General features: G+C 35.5%; 3 pseudogenes; all 3 read left to right on the top strand.

The window, feature by feature from the left end:
- Window positions 1–519: 519 nt before the first annotated feature.
- Window positions 520–11,685, top strand: LOC149561790 (glucose-1-phosphate adenylyltransferase large subunit 3, chloroplastic/amyloplastic-like; annotated as a pseudogene).
- A 1,023-nt stretch (window positions 11,686–12,708) lies between these two features.
- LOC149561789 (nucleotide-sugar uncharacterized transporter 2 pseudogene) lies at window positions 12,709–13,574 on the top strand (annotated as a pseudogene).
- Window positions 13,575–15,571: 1,997 nt separating this feature from the next.
- LOC149561788 (glucose-1-phosphate adenylyltransferase large subunit 1, chloroplastic/amyloplastic pseudogene) lies at window positions 15,572–19,183 on the top strand (annotated as a pseudogene).
- The last annotated feature ends 990 nt before the right edge of the window (window positions 19,184–20,173 follow it).

The following is a 20,173-nucleotide window of genomic DNA, read 5'->3' as shown; positions in this document are numbered from 1 at the left end:
CTCGATACCGCCATACCACATCTTGTACCCCATCTACCGGTTGATCCGGCATATCCTCATTGACCATCTCTGGTGCATGTTGCGGTGGAGGCACCTGCTGCTGTGGGACCTCCTACTGAGAGGCCTGTTCCTCTGTCCTCTGCCTCCTCCACCGACTATGTCCTGCCCCTAGCCCCTGGGTCTGATCCCATCTACCATGGGGGAATAGGTATCTACTGTACCCAATGCTGGACTTGTGGTGGCATCTATGGCTATGCCTGCTGCTGCTGGGGCACTTGTCTCTATCCTTGTACTTGCCCTACCATCCCTAGTGGATCCATGAAGCGTGGGAATAGATGGATCATCAAAAATGCTTGATATGCAGGTGTCATCCTGGCATCTACTACCTCTGGTAGGTAGTCCCACTGAACTGCAACTAGGATGTGGATATTTATCATGGATCGTCCTGGATCCATCCGTGGAGGCCATCCTTTCTCTCTATCCTTCTGCACCCTAGCATAGGCACAGTACTTAGCTGAAATGTCCTGTGGTCAGCCATACTGCTGCCACACTTGTGAGATGATGAATCTCTCTATGACGGATGTCATCTTGCCTGCCAGCGGTCGAGAACTAAACATCCAAGGTAGCTCTCTCAAGGCATCATCCTAGTCCTCTGTCTCTCTCCAGGGTCGCCATACAATAGACACTAGGTCATCAAGATGTGTCCACCAATGCTCAGTCTTACCTAGGTGGGCCTAGGTAATATGCCCTCAATATCTACAGATGTAGGGCTCCATGGGCTCCTAAGAATCCTAAAAAAATTGGCCCACATACAGGTAGATGCTCCCAGGCCCAGATCTGTAGTACATAAACACCTACTGCCATGGTCTTCTTCTCATGGAAGACGACCTCATGCATCTCATGAAAAAGATGGGCCAACATGCACTGACCCCATCCAAAGATCTCAGGTGCCTCAACCATCCTATGGAGCATGACACCCAATCCACACTCCAATCCATTTTGTCCCCTGTCAGGACACAGGAAGCAGCTAAAGAAAATACCCAACACGGATGCCAACCTGTGTGTGGGTCCATAAGTATGCATCAGCTCATCCCAGCTGATGGCTCTGCCTCTCAGTAGCTCTCTCCCAAATACAATGGAAAGTGCCTCTGTCCCTAATCGAGGCACTGTATCATAAATGACTCGAGCACCGTGAAATGGGATCCTTAGTATCCTCCAAATATCCTCTGGGGTAATCGTCATCTCACCCATTGACAAATGAAATGTGTTCATCTCCGAATGGAAATGCTCTACCAATGCAGTGAGAAGGCCATGATTCACCATCATGGCTGGAATTCAACATAGTGAAGACAAGCCCAATTGAGCAATGTGTGCTCAATCTGCATCATCCAAACTCCCTAATAACTCTCCATAGGGCAGATAATGAGATCTGAATGACACATCTCTAAAAACCTCCTGCACGTACAACAAAAAAAAAAAAAAAAAATCAAACGATCAGTATCAAGTCAAATCAAAGCATCAAAACGAAATAAAGTGCAATTTTTAAATGTGAAAACACAAAACTGTCATGAAATTTCGTGCAAAATCCATAAAATCTCACGCGAAGATGTTTAGTTTCACACGAAACTAATTTTTCTTCGCGGCAAGAATCTCTCCTTCGCGCGAAAAAAGATATTCTCGCGCGAAGATGGATCTTCACGTGCGAGAAAAGAGGTTCTCGCATGAAACATGAATTGTCTTGCACAAAGAATCTCCATCTTCACGTGAAACCAAAATTGCTCCGCACGAAGATATTTCAGCCACGCGCAAAGAAACAACGCATCCTATTTCTTCGCGCGAAGAAAGAAGATCTTCACACAAGAAGAGATCAGTCTCGCGCGAAGAAAGAATTGAACATCCTAAAACATGCTAAAAACGTGCATAAAAGACCTCAAAATGCGTGACCAAAAAAAAAGTACGGAGATAGGAAATTGATGACTCATCGGTGGTATGTACTTTGCTGGTTGACTGTGTCGTCTAGAGTGCTCAAGATGATGATATCTTAGGTTGACTACCATGTCTCTATCAGAGCTCCAAATCACTAGAAGACAAAAGTACAAATGAATTGAAAATGACCCTTCAAGCCATTATATAGGTGTTGACCAAATTTTTCAAAATGCTTGAATTTGTGCAAAAATCACACCCCTAGCTAATTGGACCATTCTGGATCTATTTTTGAGATCAAATTCAAAATCTGACACACCTAAGAGCCTTAAAAATGCGTTTTACAATTTTGGGGATAGACATGATAGAACGCTTATGCAGCCCAAATCTTTCTGATACTTTATGATTCTTGGAATCCTTTCAACTTTACATTCTCTATATTTTCAAAATTCATTTTGAAAATAGTCAACTGAAGTCAACTTTGGCTGACTCTGGTCAACTTTTGGTCAAATTTGGTTTTTTGCGACTTCGCAATCATTTCAAATCAACCCAATCTTTAGATTGTTCTGATCCCTTCTAGATTCTGCTGACATGATATACTGCTTCAAATCATATTTTTGGTGTATCATCTTTCGATTTTGCTCCCGAGGGGGCAGGATGATTACATCATTAAATACTTATTGGTCGGGGCATCTAATTCCCATCTTATGTCCTAGTCACTCGGGGCATCTCATCACTTGGGGCTTTTTGTTCCCTTCTATCTGACATCTCTACCATCTATCTTATCTTTTCATCAATTGATCAACCTTATAACAACTCTTCTTAGAGTTCGATGGACAGGTATTGGGATAGTCTAAACCCCAACTCCTGAGGATCAAGCCTTATTCTGGGGATGATTCTATGACTCATGATGGGACCTTGTTATCTTTTATCAATTTTGGGTATCTAGGTGTTCTATCTGGATCCTTGACCGTTAAGCTCTGTTTTGGAGATAATCTTCTAAATTCTATTACTCTTAGGTATCTAGGTGTTCTATCTAGATCCTTGAAGGTTAAGCTCTATTCTGGAGATAATCTTCAAAATGCTTATCAATCTTAGGTATCTAGGTGTTCTATTTGGATCCTCGAAGATTAATCTCTGTTCTGTAGATAATCTTCTAAATGCTATCAATTTTAGGTATCTAGACATTCTGTTTGGATCCTCAAAAATTAAGCTTCATTCTGGAGGTAATCTTTTAAATGATATAAGGTATCTAAGTGTTCTACTTGGATCCCTTAGGATTAAGCTTTGTTCTAGAGATGGTCCTTAAAAACTTACCAATTGGTCTCCACGTCATCAACTTCGGAACCAATCTCATCTTTGCATCATGCTTTTTGATTTTCTTTGAATTAAACGTGCTGCTTGCACATTCATTCAAAGAGGGGAAAAATGTAATACCCCAAAATTGGCTCATTTCCATTATACCAATTCTGGTCTATTCCTGATAATTTCAAAGTCCTATTCTAATAGGCAATTCTCATTCTGCTATTCGCTACTTGACTTAATTGTCAGATGCAGAAAACCTAAATCTGCATTCATCATGCTTATTATTTAATTCCTATAGTATTTACTAAGTATTAGTCACATTAAACCTATTGATTAATATTTAATTTAATTATTAAGTATTTATACTTTAATTAAATTATAATTATATCCTAAGGCTAATGTACTATGGAATTAAATTTATTTAATTTAATAAATACGCCTATCTTAATTAATTAAATGTAATTATTTAATTAAATGGGAAAGGTATTTCTAATTAATTAAAAGAAATTATTTAATTAAATGGAGTACTTACTTCTAAATAATTAAACAAAGTTATTTAATTAAATGGGAAAACATTCCTAATTAATTAAATGAAGTTATTTAATTAAACAAAAGTGTCTCTAATTAATTAAAGATTATTTAATTAAATAGAAAAAGTAATTATGAGAGCATATTTCATTTTATTAAATTAAATATCTCAACAAAATCTCTCTTCAGTTCAAAAAGGGGAATTTCCAGTTCACTATTGATAAAAAATGAGTTAACTTAGTTAACTCCTTTTTCTACTCAAATTAAAACAGTTAACTCCTTATTTTACTCAAATTAAGTCTGCTAACTCCCTTTAATTTGGGAATCTCCCTTTATGACTGAAACTCATCTTCAATCCTGACCGTTGATCTGAATCGATCTCGACCGTTGATGGGTTCTAGGAGACTCTATTTAAGAGACCCTCATCTCCTCATTTTGAAGGATGAATTGATTTGCTATCGAATTGCTGTTGAAATTCATGCTCATATTTACTTACATTTCTTGCATACATTCTCATTCTTAGTTTAATCTCATTTTAGTTTAATCATGCATATGCTTAATCTAGTTTGCTTCATTTGTTCTTAGATTACATTGCATCTTTCATTTTTTTCATAGATTAATCAGTATACTCATTCTTAGCTTAATTTCATTGTCAAATCCATCATTCTTAGAGGGTCTAGTTGCCTATACCTCAATTCTGAGGATATTAATAGGAAAAATCCCTTTAGATAGAAGGAAACAGGTTGCTTTGCAAGGCAAATTTTAGATGAACAATTCAATGTTCATTCCGCGATGAATCCATGAAGAAGGACCATGTTGAAGTGTGTGTATTAGCATAGGCCACATTTTCACATATACAATGAAAACTTTGCTTCAATTGCATCACATAAATCATCCATGGAGATATAGGCGTTGGTATCCCAACTATCTTCACATCATTCCCTTGGTCATCTTGGTACCTTATAATCTTCTTCCTACAATCTATACTGGCTCTATGAGATCCAAGCCAGTCCATGCCAAAAACCACATCATTGAAACCAAGGGGTATGACTCAAAGATCCACTATAGTATCAAAACCTCCTAAGCTAAGCCCACACTTATGAATTATAGAATCTATGGAGACCTTAATACCTAAGGCTAGTTCCACTTGCCAACCATGATCTTGCTTTACCACGTCCAAGTTACACTTAGAAACTATAGATGGTGAAATAAATGAATCTATAGCTCCTGAATCAAACAATACAGAAAGAGATATACCTCAAATAGCACTTGTGATCTCAACCACTATTCCCTAATGATCTGCCTAATGGTGATCTACTACTGCAAATACTCTATGAGCTCTTCCTGCATCACCAACTGTATGCTCTGAAACTATAGGCCTAGGTCCTACAAATTGAGGTGCTCACTATGGACATTGAGCTGCATAATGTCCAATCTATCCACATGAAAAAACTTTTGTATTTCTGCTAGATCCTTTACCCATAGGTCATACATTTTATTCCTGACGGTTGTTCTTTCTAACAAAAGACTGACTACTCTGAGCTAGCTGATTGGACTGATTTTGTTTATTGCGTTGAATATTGTGGTTGTTCTTGGAGTTAGAACCTTTGCCACCACCTTGAGCCTAAGAATTCGATCTCTTCTGCTGCTGTGTCTGTTGAGACTGCTGTTGATACTGTTTCCCCTTAGAAAAAGAATGCTTCCTATTACCACCTGAATTGTAGTTGCCTTTAGATCCTGATGATACTGGTGCTCCTAAAAAACCTCTTTGACAAAGGTTGACACTTTGCTCGACATAGATAGCTCAACGTACCACATCCTTGAGGGTTTTTGGCTCAAATACCTTGACACCCCCAATTATATGGTTATTCAAGCCCCTAATAAAGTGTTATGTCAACTGAACTGAATTTTTGCTGAATTCTAAAAAAGACATGAGCTCATAAAACTTACACTCATACTCTATCACTGACATAGTGTACTGCCTGAGATTATGAAATTCATCTTCCCTTTACTACTTTGATTCCTTAGGTAGGAATCGTTCACAAAAACTCTCCAAGAATAGTTCCCACGTGACACTCCTCTTATTGATTCCTAGCTTCTTCTCCTCAATTGCCCACCAAGTGGCTGCAAAATTCTCCAAATTGGTGAGTGCAAATCTTGCCTTAACATTGCTATCAAAATCCTGCATGGCAAAAATCTTGTCAAGGGAAGTAAGCCACCATTTGGCCACATATGCAGAACCTTGCCCATTGAAAGGGTTGACCTTGGATCTCAAAAGATCCTTCATCAGAGTGGACACAATTGACCTCTGATGATCCTTCTAAGGGCTCCTAGACTTGGGTCTATGCTCTTGTTCTGTCTAATGTGCTTTGGGCTGATCTTGAACAAGAGGTAGACGTTCAAGAATAGTTTGCATCATCTATCTCAAATCAACCTCTTTGGACTCAGCTTGGTCCTCTCTATGGTTCTCTTCCTGCTGCTTACTAGCATGCTCTCCTCTGCTCTCTTCATGAGTAGATTCCCCATGGGTAGAATCATGGACACTAATAGCTCTGCCATGACCACGACCTCTAGCATAGCGTCTAGCATAGCCTCTAACAGAAGACCTAGTCCCAGATACCATCCTACAATAGTACAAAGTACTATTACAATTAGAAGACACATATTTGCAATAGTCTAAGTTCAATTTCAGTTTTGTCTATGTTTAGGTTTAAGTAAAATTTTTAGTTTTGAAAACTAAGTGTTGAAGTATGAAAAATATACAAGCAACAGTTCAAGTTCTGGTTCAGTTCACCTAGTTTTTAAGTTTGAAAAGATACACTTAATAGTTCAAAGTTCTAGTTGTTCCAAAATACCTAGAGCTCCCAATGTAGAAACTCACACTCTGATAACAATAGGGTGATCTCTTTTCTAACTTGGTATATCAAAATAATTTGTCAACATGTGGTAAACACTAGAAATAAAAGATCACACAATCAAATCAACACAACAAAACTATTGGCTCCATTCTTATTCATGAACAAGAATCCACAAAAATAACACACTACAACAAGAATAACTATGCTCAAAATGAGAGTACTAATAGCATATATTATTGCATCAAAATAATGGCCTAGAATACATGTTACATTCTTGAATTTGTAAGAAATCATCTCCTTAATTTATGTTTAGAGTGAGAGATCTCATAAAGAAAACATATGCTTCTGAAATAATAATAAAAATCTAATTATATACAAACTAACTCTCTAAATGGTGCTAAGTAGGACTCCACACTTGTTTATATGAATTAATTGGTGAATAATCCTTTACATGTCTTAAGAAAAAGAAAAAAAGAAGAAGTAAATAAGAAAAAGGAAGATGCAAGATGATCTGAGAGTCACTACAAGCTCTAAAAATGGAAGCGTGACCTTCTTTGAGTGTTTCTAGGAGTTGAACTATAGTCAGAATACATTTGGAATGCATAGAAAGCTCTAAATTAACAACTAGCAGTCAACTGTCAGCACACACCTGTGCACCTTGAGCACCTACACACCTTGATGAAATTTTGTGAAAGCTGCTCAATTCACCAAAAAATAGAAGTTCTCTATTTTGAAAATGGTTTCTAGTATTTTCTTAGATGAGGTTTGGGAGTACTTGTATGTACTTATTTTTCCCTTTTCGATGATTTATAACCTCTTTATAGCCCAACATTTTTATAGACTTGAACTCCTTGTGCTTCTTCTATCTAAAATTCCAAAGTACATGTGTTGAATCTTATCATTGATAGTTTCATAAGATGAAAAACTTGTTTTGGTTCATGTGTCCAACCTTTGTATCTTTGATCTTCAATGTAAATTCATAAATCAAAAAGTACATGTGACTCATTTGAAGGTGAAGGTTACCATCTTAGGTGAGATCTCTATTTCTTCTAATAATGAAGTTATTATGATAATCTATGCCCTTGCCCATTATGTGCCACAGCTTTGTGATATGCTCACTTGCACACCTTTGTGTTATGCACATCTTCATGCACTATGAAGTCTATTCCTTGACTTTTTCTTCTCTCCAAATACCCGATCCTTCCCAATCAGAGACCAGGTGATCTAAATCATCCAAAATGATCCAATGTTTGAAAAATTTTCATTTTTTTAACAAGCTTTTCTAGCCATTTTTAACTAGCTTTTTCAGAGGTCTAAGTCAAAATTTATAACCGTGACAAGTTAAGGATGCCCTATCATATGCAAAAAGAAGAAAAAATTAGTTATCTTATGTTGGAAGAAACAAAAGAGGACTCAACAAGAGTTGGACTAATAAAAATTGGGTCATTGGTCAAATGAGACAAGACATTGGATTTTTTCCCCCCAAAAGCTAGTTTTGTGCACTCGTGCACCTGGTGCACCTTGGAAAGTGTGCTAGTGTGCTAATTTTCCTTAGAAATGGAAAAATGTGTAGCTTTGAAATAGCACATGTGTGCACTTTAACAAGTTGTGCATGGTGCACATGTGCATAGGGCATTATGCAAGTGAGGGGTGGGCATCAAAGTGTGCACCTTCATAGGTATGCACCTTTGAAGGTGCACACCTCTTAGGGTGCACACATGCACTATGCATAGCCAGAGTGGGCATTAAGTGTTCATGTGCACACTTGGCACACCTATTCATGTGTGCATGTGCACAGTTTAAGTACATGAAAGTTTTAAGGATGCTTTTTTCACCTATTTGACTACTTGAACCTTCCTAATCAAAGATCAAGGTTTGACCTAGACCCAAGGGAGAGTCCAAAATGATTGTGGCTTTAGACTAGATGCCTCATAGGGAGTTTTAAAAGTAGGGGTCCCCCATTTTGTGACTCAAAATGGGGCATGCATTGTGAAACTATAACATTTATGTCAACTTAAAAGTGGTTTGCATAGTACATTGTGCCATTACAAACAACTATGTCTTTATCTATTCACTTAGCATTCAAAGGATCTGATGCTCAGCCAACACTATGCTCTTAATGCTATAACTCAACTTCTAAAAAACTTGGCACACACTATTTACTCAAAACCTGAATCACTCAGTACATACTATCTACTCAGCTCTTAAATGGCTTGGCATGCATAGACTACTCAAAACCTACTAGTGCTTGACACTAACTATCATATTGTTTGCCATGTATTTTCTTGCAAGTTATGCTCGGCGTGCACTCTGCAGTTGGCTAGATAATGACTTAAGTCTTTTGTCACTACCCTTTCAAAACCAAAATGAGATCAATAATTTATTGGTTATGAAACATTGGCTAGGAAAATACTAGGGCATCATGAATAAACTTTTCATCCAACACTTGGTTCAAAGTCCCCCACTCCTAGTTAACCCCCTAGCCTCTATCACCCTTCATGTCTCCTTGGACCCTAGCTATAGCTCTACCCTTAAGAGGTCCATGAAATTCCATGCCATCAAGGTAAAAATTAGCCTTGAAGTCAAAGTTAGCATTATTGAGTCTAACTCAAACACTCGGAAGGGCAAGCATTGTGCTAGGAGAACCAACAAGCACATCCAACTTGAAAAATTCAAGACCTCCCCGAAGTATGACTCAAACTTTGACTCCTTTGATAGTGAGGATAAAACTACTAAAGAAAAGTGTCACCACAAGGACATTAACCCTACCCCTACCTATATCAGCCCATCCCATGTCTCTGATACCCTCAAAGCTACCCTGACTCATAGTGGAGGGGAAGACATCACCTTTGCTAGGAAGGAAACCACCAAGGTCACTAGGAAGAAAGTTAAACATAGTCACATTAAGATATAGATTGAGAGGCTTGAGAAGGCTATGATACACCTACTAGATAACCATATCACTATTTGTCATAGATTCAAAACCTTGGCTGAGTTCCCCATAAAGGTTATGCACTCCACAACCGCAACCCTCTACTTCCTACAGGCTAACAAAGAGGAGTACATGGAAAAGATATCTAAGACACCCCATTCCATCTATGGGTTCCTTGTAGAGGACTGAATAAAAACCATCTTGGATAGACTAGTGAAAGAAGAGGAGGAGGATACAACTAAGGAAGCAACTGAGGAGTAGAAGAATGGTAACATGAGAACTTGAAGAGGGCATCTAGCCCAGGGTCCATTGTCTTTTATCTATGTTTTTATGTTAATTTCACTAAAAATTACACCCAATGAGGTTTTTTGGAATATGATGAGTATTTGGACCAATAGCAGAAATATTTTTAAATGTTGTTGGTTTATTATACAACTTCTTATGCATAGTAGTTTAAGGACTATGGTTTGTAGGTGCACTTTTAGTAAACCATTTTTTCAAACTTTTAAAGTTGCCTCTTGTAAATAATTTCTCAAATTTGTTTCTAGTTTTCTCAACAATATTTCTATGAAGGATAAAGATCAAAAGTTCCATTGTAGATGTGAAAGTTCCTATGCCACAATTCAGCTTCATGCTCATAATCTAACTTGGAAAAAGAAACAATTGTGTTAGTCTTCGAAATTATTTGATTGACTATACAAAAGGAAGCAGAATTGGAATTGGAATGCAAAAATAGAATTGGGATGGAGAATCACTTTTCATGTTCTTTTTCAATGGGCTATCTCATTGTACGGTAAAACCAAATTCATCATGCAGACCTGAGTTTGAGAGAAAGATGAAGATTCCCAATATCATTTTGAAGTTGAAATCAAGCTGAGTAGCATCCAACATGTGAAAAACATAATCATGTTTGAAAGGTTCCTATTGGGGGTGCATGCCATTTAATGGATGTGCCAATGAGTAATTGTATCAATAGTGGAATCAACAAATTTTACATTCTTACTCAATTTAATTCTACTTCTCTCAATTGACACCTTGCAAGGGCAGACAACTTTACTAATGGAGTAAACTTTGGGGATGGCTTTGTTGAGGAATCTCAATTTCATGTTCCATGGAATAGTTCATTGCATAGGTAATTAGTATAATATAAAAGGCCTCAGTTGCTACTCAAAGACCTCGATAAAAAGGGAAAATTTGGTTTCAAGGTACGATAGATGTTGTGTGTTAGTTTCATTAGCTTCTTGATGATGCATTAAATAAGGAAATTGAATATGTCTTGATCCTACCTTGAGATTACTTGTACTATATGGATTATATGGACTTTGTTCATAATCATAGAAGTAGTGGTGCAAATATTACCATTTCATGCATCCCTATGGATGATAGTCGTGCATCTGATTTTGGGTTGATAAAGATTGATGATAATGGTCAAGTCCTCTACTTTAGTGAGAAGCCAAAAGGAAAGGACCTGCAAGCTATGGGTGTGGACACAACTATTTTGGGCTTATCACCAGAAGGTGTAAAGGAAAAGCCTTATATTGCATCAATGGGTGTATGTCTATTTAAAAAATATATCCTCTTGAATCTTCTAAGATGGCACTTTCCTACTGCAAATGACTTTGGCTCAGAAATTATTCATGCCTTAACAAAAGAGAAAATCTTGCTCTCACTATATAGCCACCAAAGTTCAGCTTCAATGATGCAAAAAAACCTATTTATATAGCACCTTGAAGTATACCACCAAAGAAAGTTGAGCAATCCAAGGTCATGTATTCAATTGTTTCTAATGGTTGATTCTTGAAAAGCTATTTTATCAAACACTCAAACATTGGCCTCAAGTCGTGCATAGAATCTAGTGTTTCTTTAAAGGATACAGTAATGCTTGATGCATATTACTATGAAATAGATAATGAAAGAAGATCATTTCTTGTAGAAGGTGGAGTTGCTATAGGAATTGGAGAAAACACCAATATTAGGAACTACATTAATGACAAAAATGCAGGAATTAGGAATAATTTTATCATCAATAATGCAAAGTATATACAAGAGGCTGATAAGACTACTAAGGGATTTTACAATCATTGTGGAATCATCACACTCCCAAAGAACTCGACAATCAAGGATGTGTTAGTTATTTGAAAGGCTAGTGACACGGCAAGTCATTGCTACGTAAATCAAAAATACAAAAAAAGAATTGTGCATTAGAATTGTTTAATGTACAAGTACAATGTGGAATGACAAATCCAAAGCATTTGTATTGCAATGATACAAGTGCATACATGTTTTGGGATATTGCGCATCCAACAAAAAAAGCATATGAACTATTTTCACAACACATATGGAGGGGAAATTATTTTATTATATACACACTTAATAGGCTTCGGGTTACAAATGATGTCTAATCTCTAGATCCTTAAAAGTCCAAATAGAGCATTAGATAAGAGAAACGTAAAGCATCAAATTGGCTCTCAATCACATGATTCAACTATCATTATCAACTTATAAGGTTAGAGCCATTATGACATATCACAAGTGTCTAATCAATATTTGATTGCATGTCAAATTTAGAGTTTCTTTCTCAATTAAAGAGCAACATCTACATACATTGTGGTTTGGCAAAAAATACCCTCCCAAGCTTATTTTTTGCAAGGAGAAGCTATTTGCTTATTTTTTGCAAGGATAAGTTCTTTGCTCATTCTCCCCCAAAGAGAAAGCCATGCATGTGTGATTCACAATATGCTAGTTGATATACACAACCATTGGAAATATGCAAAGGCTATGAGAATAAAATGCCAAGTATGTAAATAATTGATATGGATAATGTCTATCTTCACTTTGAGGGTGATGAGCCATAGGTAAAAGTTGACAAGCTTGCCTCAACTAAGACACAACTTCTATATGATTACTATTACTTGGAACTCGAAAGAGAGAATTGAAGCAAAAGTAGAAAAAAGTGATGAAGCAGCAAAACAATTGCTAGAAGAAATATAATGAATTAAGACACATAAGTCTAATACAGTTTTGGTGAGTAGATTTCTTTGTGATAATAATATTCATGCAAAGAGCTACCATGGTGGTTTAACTTTGAAGGATAAAAAATGCACACTCGATATGTTCTACTCTAATAAGCTCCAAGTGGTTACAACAATTGTAGCATTTGGCATGGGACTTAACAAGAGTGACATTGAAGCTATTATTCACTGTAGCTTGCTTGGAAACATGGAACACTATGTTCAAGAAACAGATAGTGTAGGTCATGATGGTAAGTTGGCTTATTGCCATCTATTTTTGGAAAATACCACTTATTTCAAGATCCAAAGTCTTGTCTATAGTAATAGTGCAAACAAATATGAAATAGACAAGCTCTTGTGTGAAGTATCTTCCTATATGAAGAAACCATCACAAGTTTGCTCCTTAATCATTTCAACTTCATCTAGGAACTTTGAATGACCTAGCGAGTGTTAGTTTAAAGTACAACAATGTGGATTTTTATCAGATAGCTAAGACTATTGTCACTCCAACTATCATGCTATTAGAGTTCCTCATTTTTTGGAGAAAATTTTCTATGCAGGAGGTACTAGCTTTGATAGTTGTTTCTATGAGAGTGGCTATTGGAACTGCAATAGATTTGCAATTCAACTTATTTGGTGCTTTGGTAATACCAAGTGTTGCAATCAAGATTTTATGGTCGAGTCTGCAGTAGCAAGATAATTGAATAACACTTGAATCCTCCCAGTTTAAGATCATTTGATTGGAGTCTCTCCCATGTATTGGCCATTATTTTCTCTATGATTCTTGGATTTTTGCTTCAATGGTCTGGTGCTTTAGCACTTGGTGCTACTTTGGCTACTACACATGTTGTGCTTGGATAGTTCAATACATGGTTGATTCTTCTTGGAAGTTTTCTTCTCTTTCATAATAATCCTAGATTCTCAAGCATTTGTGGTACAACTATGGCTCTTAGAGCAATGACTATTTATACATATCTTAACCTACATGAAACCCAAGAATCTATAGGAAATATGTAAAGTCAATGTTTGAGCCTCTACATATTGATATCTATGAAAGAGTTTATTTGTAGAAGCTTCAAACCCATGCCAAACACCAACATAGATGTGTTAATTATAAGATACTCCATATACTAGTCCAACATTGAACTTGGAAATGATCAAATTTGAAAGATTTACAAAGAGAATCTGAAAAGACAAAAATGAAGTGGAGAATTAGAAAGAAATAGTTATGAAACCAAAGGTCACCATGGGAGAATTGAAATGTTGTGAAGGAGATTATTAATTGTCATATTTTACTAGGAAGAGGGTTCTTCTTTTATACAAAAAGTAGGATTGCTGGACTAGAGAGGAGGGCATTTCATTTTTGCATTTTGGTTATGCATTAGAGATTAATAATCAATATTGTAATAGATTTGGTGGATATTGCGAGAAAATGTAGTCAAAGTGTTATGTTTTTTGTATTTAAAACAAGAGAGGTTTTGTTATGAATCAAAGTATTCAAGCATCACTTTTTCTGATTACTTTCAATCAAAGTATTCTTACAGTCAATTTTGAGCACTTTCTTGCATTCTCAGCTAAATGGTGAACGTGTGATAGATTAGAGTACTTTCATTTATTCTTGTTGTAGGCATTAGCGTGTTTAATCTCCATTTTCATTTCATGTCATTGCATTTGCATAATTATCAACAACTTTGCATTACCAATGTCAAGAAGTCATAGGAATTGTGGGTTCGTGGTATTGGCTAGGTTTAGGAACTAAAATCTACTTGAGTTAGTTTTGTCTAGGGCTGGTTTGGGTTTCCTCTTCTGTTCTAAAATTAAGAACATACTTAATTAGTTTAGGAACTAGTAAATTCATTGAATATTATTTGATAAGGGAGCTTTACCTTTCAATTAAGAGGAAATCAATTAATGTAAAGATAGATTATCAAATTGTTGTTATATGATTATTCTTTTAGATTTGGGCATTTGAGAGTTGAATTAAAAAGAACCAATCTATTTACCAACATATTTTTGGTGACTCTGCTAGGGAGAACTTTAAATGTTACATTTTTTTGGTTTTCCCTTTTTAATAACTGATCCTATGGAGATAAGGTGCTTGCCACAAGGATTAGGGTTCTAGTCCTATAGTCTCAACTCGATGAAGAAAGAATTAATTCAAAGTTGATGACTTTAAGTTTTTGCTAAGGAAAAATAGAGGAGAACATTGGTGTTGATGTTTTCTTCCTTAGTGGTTATGGATATCTCTGCTACCTAGAGATGGGTGACTCCATTCTAGTTCTCATAACTTTGGTTGAGAAGTCCAGTGTTTACATTTTCAAATTTTATTATCTGTAACTTGTAGTGGTTGGTGTTTCTATTGATTAAAAAGGACCATGTCTATTAAAATGATGAAAGGAAGGAAACTAGACCCTTCGCTTATAGAACTCCATCACACTACTAACCTTGTGTTGCATGTTATGTTTGAAACTTGGAGAGAAAGCATCAATCATGGAGTAAGGATGAACCTGAGTGCTAAAGAAGATCATGCAACTATTCTATTATGGAAAAGTATCTGTGCAAGATATCACCTGCTGAAAGAGGTTGAAGTGAAGAAATTTTTTTTACAGCATTATGAAGAAAGGACATTACAGCTAAGGAACTAAAGGTGGATGATGATGAAGTTTCAAAGATCCCACATGATCACATCTCTTACAATTTTTTAGTCCTGAGTGAACAAGAAGTTCAATCAATAAAGAAAACCCACATTCAAAGAGATAGATGTTGAAAGTGACTTCAATTTACATTTACTTTGGACTACATTTAAACAAAGTATAGCTGAACTTGAAGAAAAAAGATTAGGCTTCTCCAAAGATCATCAATATACCTAGATATTAAAGTGTGTACATCAAAGGTACTTTAATGTTCAAGATCAAATAAGAAAAGAGATATACTATTCAGCCCATCTGCCTAATGAAAAACCAGTAAATGAAGAGCCCATATCAACCAATTGTTCAATTTTTGAAGAGAAAGAGATGCCTTGGTTTTTGGGAGCACAATTTTCAGCAAACGAAGACATCCTTCATAGTGATAAAGAATTGGTAAGAAAAGTAGACAAATAAGTTTTTCCCGTGCCTTCATTTACTACAAATTTAAAAGGTTTTAGATTTGAAGAAAATAAACATAAAATTTTGCATGAAGTTTCTTTCGAAAATCATCTGATGATTAATGCACTTCTAGAACATGGAAAGTTTAACTTCATTGAAGATTTTGGCAAAAATGATTTTTGATTTGCAGAGGTTGATAATGTTCCTATGTTAGAATCTATTTGTCTTGAAGAAAATGCAATGATTAATCCTCTTGATGAATTTTGTATTGAAGAAAAAGTGAGACATGTTTTGTCAAATCTAAAAATATGGTTGAAGAGATGGCAAGAAGAATTGGAAGAGAGGAACTTTCCATGTTTTCCTCCTCTTCTGAGAATAATAGAAATAAAATGGAGATCATGTTTTGAATAGTGTTTCTCCTAAAAATTATCCTGAGATCAATGTTCTATCAAAAGGTGGAATCCCTAGTGTTGTTGAAGAACATGGTAGGGTTGACTCTTCACCCATTATAGATGATAGGGATCCAATGCAAGAAGCACTCTTTTTACAAGGTAATGCAATATTGGGTTTTCCTAATCATATCGATACACATGGAAAGTTTACAATATGTTTTGATGATCATCCTGCTGAACTTGAGAATGTTGTTGAAGAAATGATTATAGCAATAAATTATGAGGAAGAGTTTTCACATGTTAATGATGTATTGCAACATCATGGAGAAGATAAAGAGCTCGATCATGGTTCTTCTTGTTCTAAAATGGAGGTTAATCAAACCATGATGCCTACATGAGAATCTTCTTCCATAGTTAATCTAGGTATTGAAATTTTAAATTTAGATGAATATCTTGCAGAATTGACAATTGCAACAAATGAAGAAGATGTTTCAATCTAAATGGAACCTATGTATCATGAAGAATCACCTTGTTTCAATTTTTCTTTAGAACCTAAAGTTGCTAAAGAGAATACATGTGACCAGTATGATGCCATTTTATTTCTAGAATCTCTTAAATGCTCCAATGTTCTCAATCTTGGTTTAGTTTTTGATATATCTACTAAGGATGATATGGTTGATATAAGTAGATGTGAGTGTTTTCCAGTAGTGCTTTTAGAATATATAAAATACTTTGATGTTCTCCATCCTAGTTTTAATGCTAACATTCCTATTAGAAGTTATATTATTGATATAAGTAGATGTGATTATGTTCTAGTAGTACACTTAGAATCTAGTGAATGCTTTTCTCCTTGATAGAAGATGGTTGAACATATGAAAGGTGGTGTGCAGAAAAGTATAGAAGAACTAGAGATTTATGATGAGACATGGTTATTTGGAAAGGTCATATGGGTTACTATAATGCAAATTTATTTTGGAATTATTTTCAACAATGAAGGTGTTGCCAGAGGTTATCGGTGTTGTTTCAAACTAGTGAAGCATCTTCCTCTATTTTAGAAAGGATCATATTTCTCTATTCTAGTCCATGGCCATGTATGATTCTTTCCTTATTCTCTATTCTATTGGTGAGGTCTCCTCATTTGTAGCATTTAGGTTTTTCTTTCCAATTTTGGGTGTGCTTAATGTAGCCTTTCCTACTTGGTGTAGTATAGTCTTCCCCTACTTTTGTAGTTTGTTGTCTTCCTGTTTTGGTAGCTTCAGTTTTCCTTGCTCCCCTCCACCCTTCTGGCAAGAAACTCTATGTTTACCCTCTTTTTGGCTCGACTCTATAACTTAATGGATAAGGCACTTGTCTTCTACTTGAGATTTTGGATTCTTTATGTACTTTGTAGCACATAATCCCCATTCAGAGCCAGCTATAGGTACACTTTCAGTACACCATTTTAAAAAACTTTTAAAGTTGCCTCCTGTAAAGTATTTCCCAAATTTTTTTCTAGTTTTCTTAACAAACTTTCTATGAAGGATAAAGATCAAAAGTTCTAATGAAAATGTGAAAGTTCCTATGCCACAATTCAGAGTTCATTGCCTCTATTTAGAATTATAGATTTAGTTTGATATTATTTATTGTGCCTCTTCAGCTCCATGTTAATAATATGACTTCGAAAAAGAAACAATTGAGTTAATCTTTGAAATTGTTTGATTGAATATACAAAACGAAACATAATTGGAATTGGAATGCAGAAATAGAATTGGGATGGAGAATCACTTTTCATGTTTTTTGTTATGGCCTATCTTGTTATATAGTAAAGCCAAATTCATCATGTAGACCTGAGTTCAAGAGAAAGATGAAGATTCCCAATATCATTTTGAAGTTGAAATCAAAGCCAAGTAGTATCCAACATGTGAAAAATATAATTGTGTTTGAAAGGTTCCTATTCGGGGTGCATACCATTTAATTAATGTGCTAATGAGTAATTGTATCAATAGTGGAATCAACAAAGTTTACATTCTTACTCAATTAAATTCAGCTTCTCTCAATTGAAACCTTGCAAGGGCACACAACTTTGGTAATGGAGTAAAATTTGGGGATGGCTTTGTTGAGGAATCTCAATTTCATGTTCCATGGAATAGTTCATTGCATAAGAAATGTGTGTAATATGAAAGGCCTCGGTTGCCATTCAAAGACCTCAAGAAAAATGGAAAAATTAGTTTCAAGGTACAACAAATGTTGTGTGTTAGTTTCATTGGCTTCTTGAGGATGCAAGAAATAAGGAAATTGAAGATGTCCTAATCCTACCTAGAGAATACTTGTATTGTATGGATTACATGGACTTTGTTCAGAATCATAGAAGTAGCAGTGTAGATATTACCATTTCATGCATCTCTATGGATGATAGTCATGCATCTGATTTTGGGTTGATAAAGATTGATGATAATGGTCAAGTCCTCTACTTTAGTGAGAAGCCAAAAGGAAAGGACCTACAAGCTATGGGTGTGGACACAACTATTTTGGGCTTATCACTAGAAGGTGCAAAGAAAAAGCCTTATATTTCATCAATGGGTGTCTATGTATTTAAAAAGGATATCCTCTTGAATCTTCTAAGATGGTGCTTTCCTACTACAAATGACTTTAGCTCAAAAATTAGTCCTGCTTCAGCAAAAGAGAAAATCTAGCTCTCACTACACAACCACCAAAGTTCAACTTCTATGATATAGAAAAGCATATTTATACAACATGTTAGAGTATACCAAAAAAAAATGTTGAGCAATCCAAGATCGTGGATTCAATTGTTTCTCATGGTTGTTTCTTGAAAAGCTATTTTATCGAACACTCAAACATTGGTCTCCAGTCTCGCATATAATTTGGTGTTTTTCTAAAGGATATGGAAATGTTGGGTGTAGATTACTATGAAATAGATAATTAAAGAAGATCATTTCTTGCAAAAGGTGGAGTTTCTATAGGAATTGGAGAAAACACCAGTATCAGGAAATGCTTTATAGACCAAAATGTAGGAATTGGGAAGAATTTCACCATCAATAATGCCGATAATATACAAGAGGCTGATAAGATTACTGAGGGATTTTACATTTTTTGTGGAATCATTGTAGTCCCAAAGAACTCAATAATTGAGGATGGATTAGTTATTTGAAAAGCCAGGGAAGTGGCAAGTCATTGCTAGGTAAATCCAAAATACAAAAAATGAACCGTGGATTAGAATTTTTTAATGTACAAGTACAATGTGGAATGACAAATGCAAAGCATTTGTATTGCAATGATACAACTGCATACATGTTCTAGGATATTGTTCATCCAATTGAAAAAGTGTATGAACAGTTTTCAAAACAGATATGGAGGGGAAATTCTTCTGTTATATACCCATTTAATAGCTCTAGACTAGTCTCATGTTAAAGGCTTCATGTTACAAATGATGTCTAATCTCTAGATCCTTAAATGTCCAAATAGAACATTAGATAAGAGAAACATAAAACATCAAATTGGCTCTCAATAAAATGGTTTGGCTATCATTATCAACTTAAAAGGTTAGATCCATTACGACATATCACAAGTGTCTAATCAATATTTGATTGCATGTCAAATTTAGAGTTTCTTTCTCATATAAAGAGCAACATCCACATCCATTGTAGTTTGGTAAAATATACCCTTCCATGCTTATTTTTTGAAAGGAGAAGCTATTTTCTTATTTTTTGCAAGGAGAAGCTATTTGCTTATTTTCCGCAAGGAGAAGTTATTCACTCATTCTCCCCCAAAGGGATAGCCATGTGGGTGTGATTCACAATATGCTAGTTGATATACACAACCATTGGAAATATGCAAAGGCTATGACAACAAAATGCTAGGTTTGCCAACAATTGATATGGCTAATGTCTATCTTTAATTCAAGGGTGATGAGCCACAGGTAAAAGTGGATAAGCTAGCCTCAACTAAGACACAACTTCCTTATGATTACTATTATTTGGAACTAGAAAGAGAGAATTGAAGAAAAATCAAAAAAAAGTAATGAAGCAGCAATACAATTGCAAGAAGAAATACAATGAATTAAGACACATAAGTCTAATACATTTTGGGTGAGTAGATTTCTTGATGATAATAATATTCATGCAAAGAGCTATCATGGTGG

The sequence above is a fragment of the Cupressus sempervirens genome, chromosome 4, assembly GCF_028749045.1.
Source record: "Cupressus sempervirens isolate cs-2001-9-10 chromosome 4, ASM2874904v1, whole genome shotgun sequence".
In the NCBI taxonomy this organism is placed as follows: Eukaryota; Viridiplantae; Streptophyta; class Pinopsida; order Cupressales; family Cupressaceae; genus Cupressus; species Cupressus sempervirens.
This window is presented reverse-complemented; position numbering and strand designations above follow the sequence as displayed.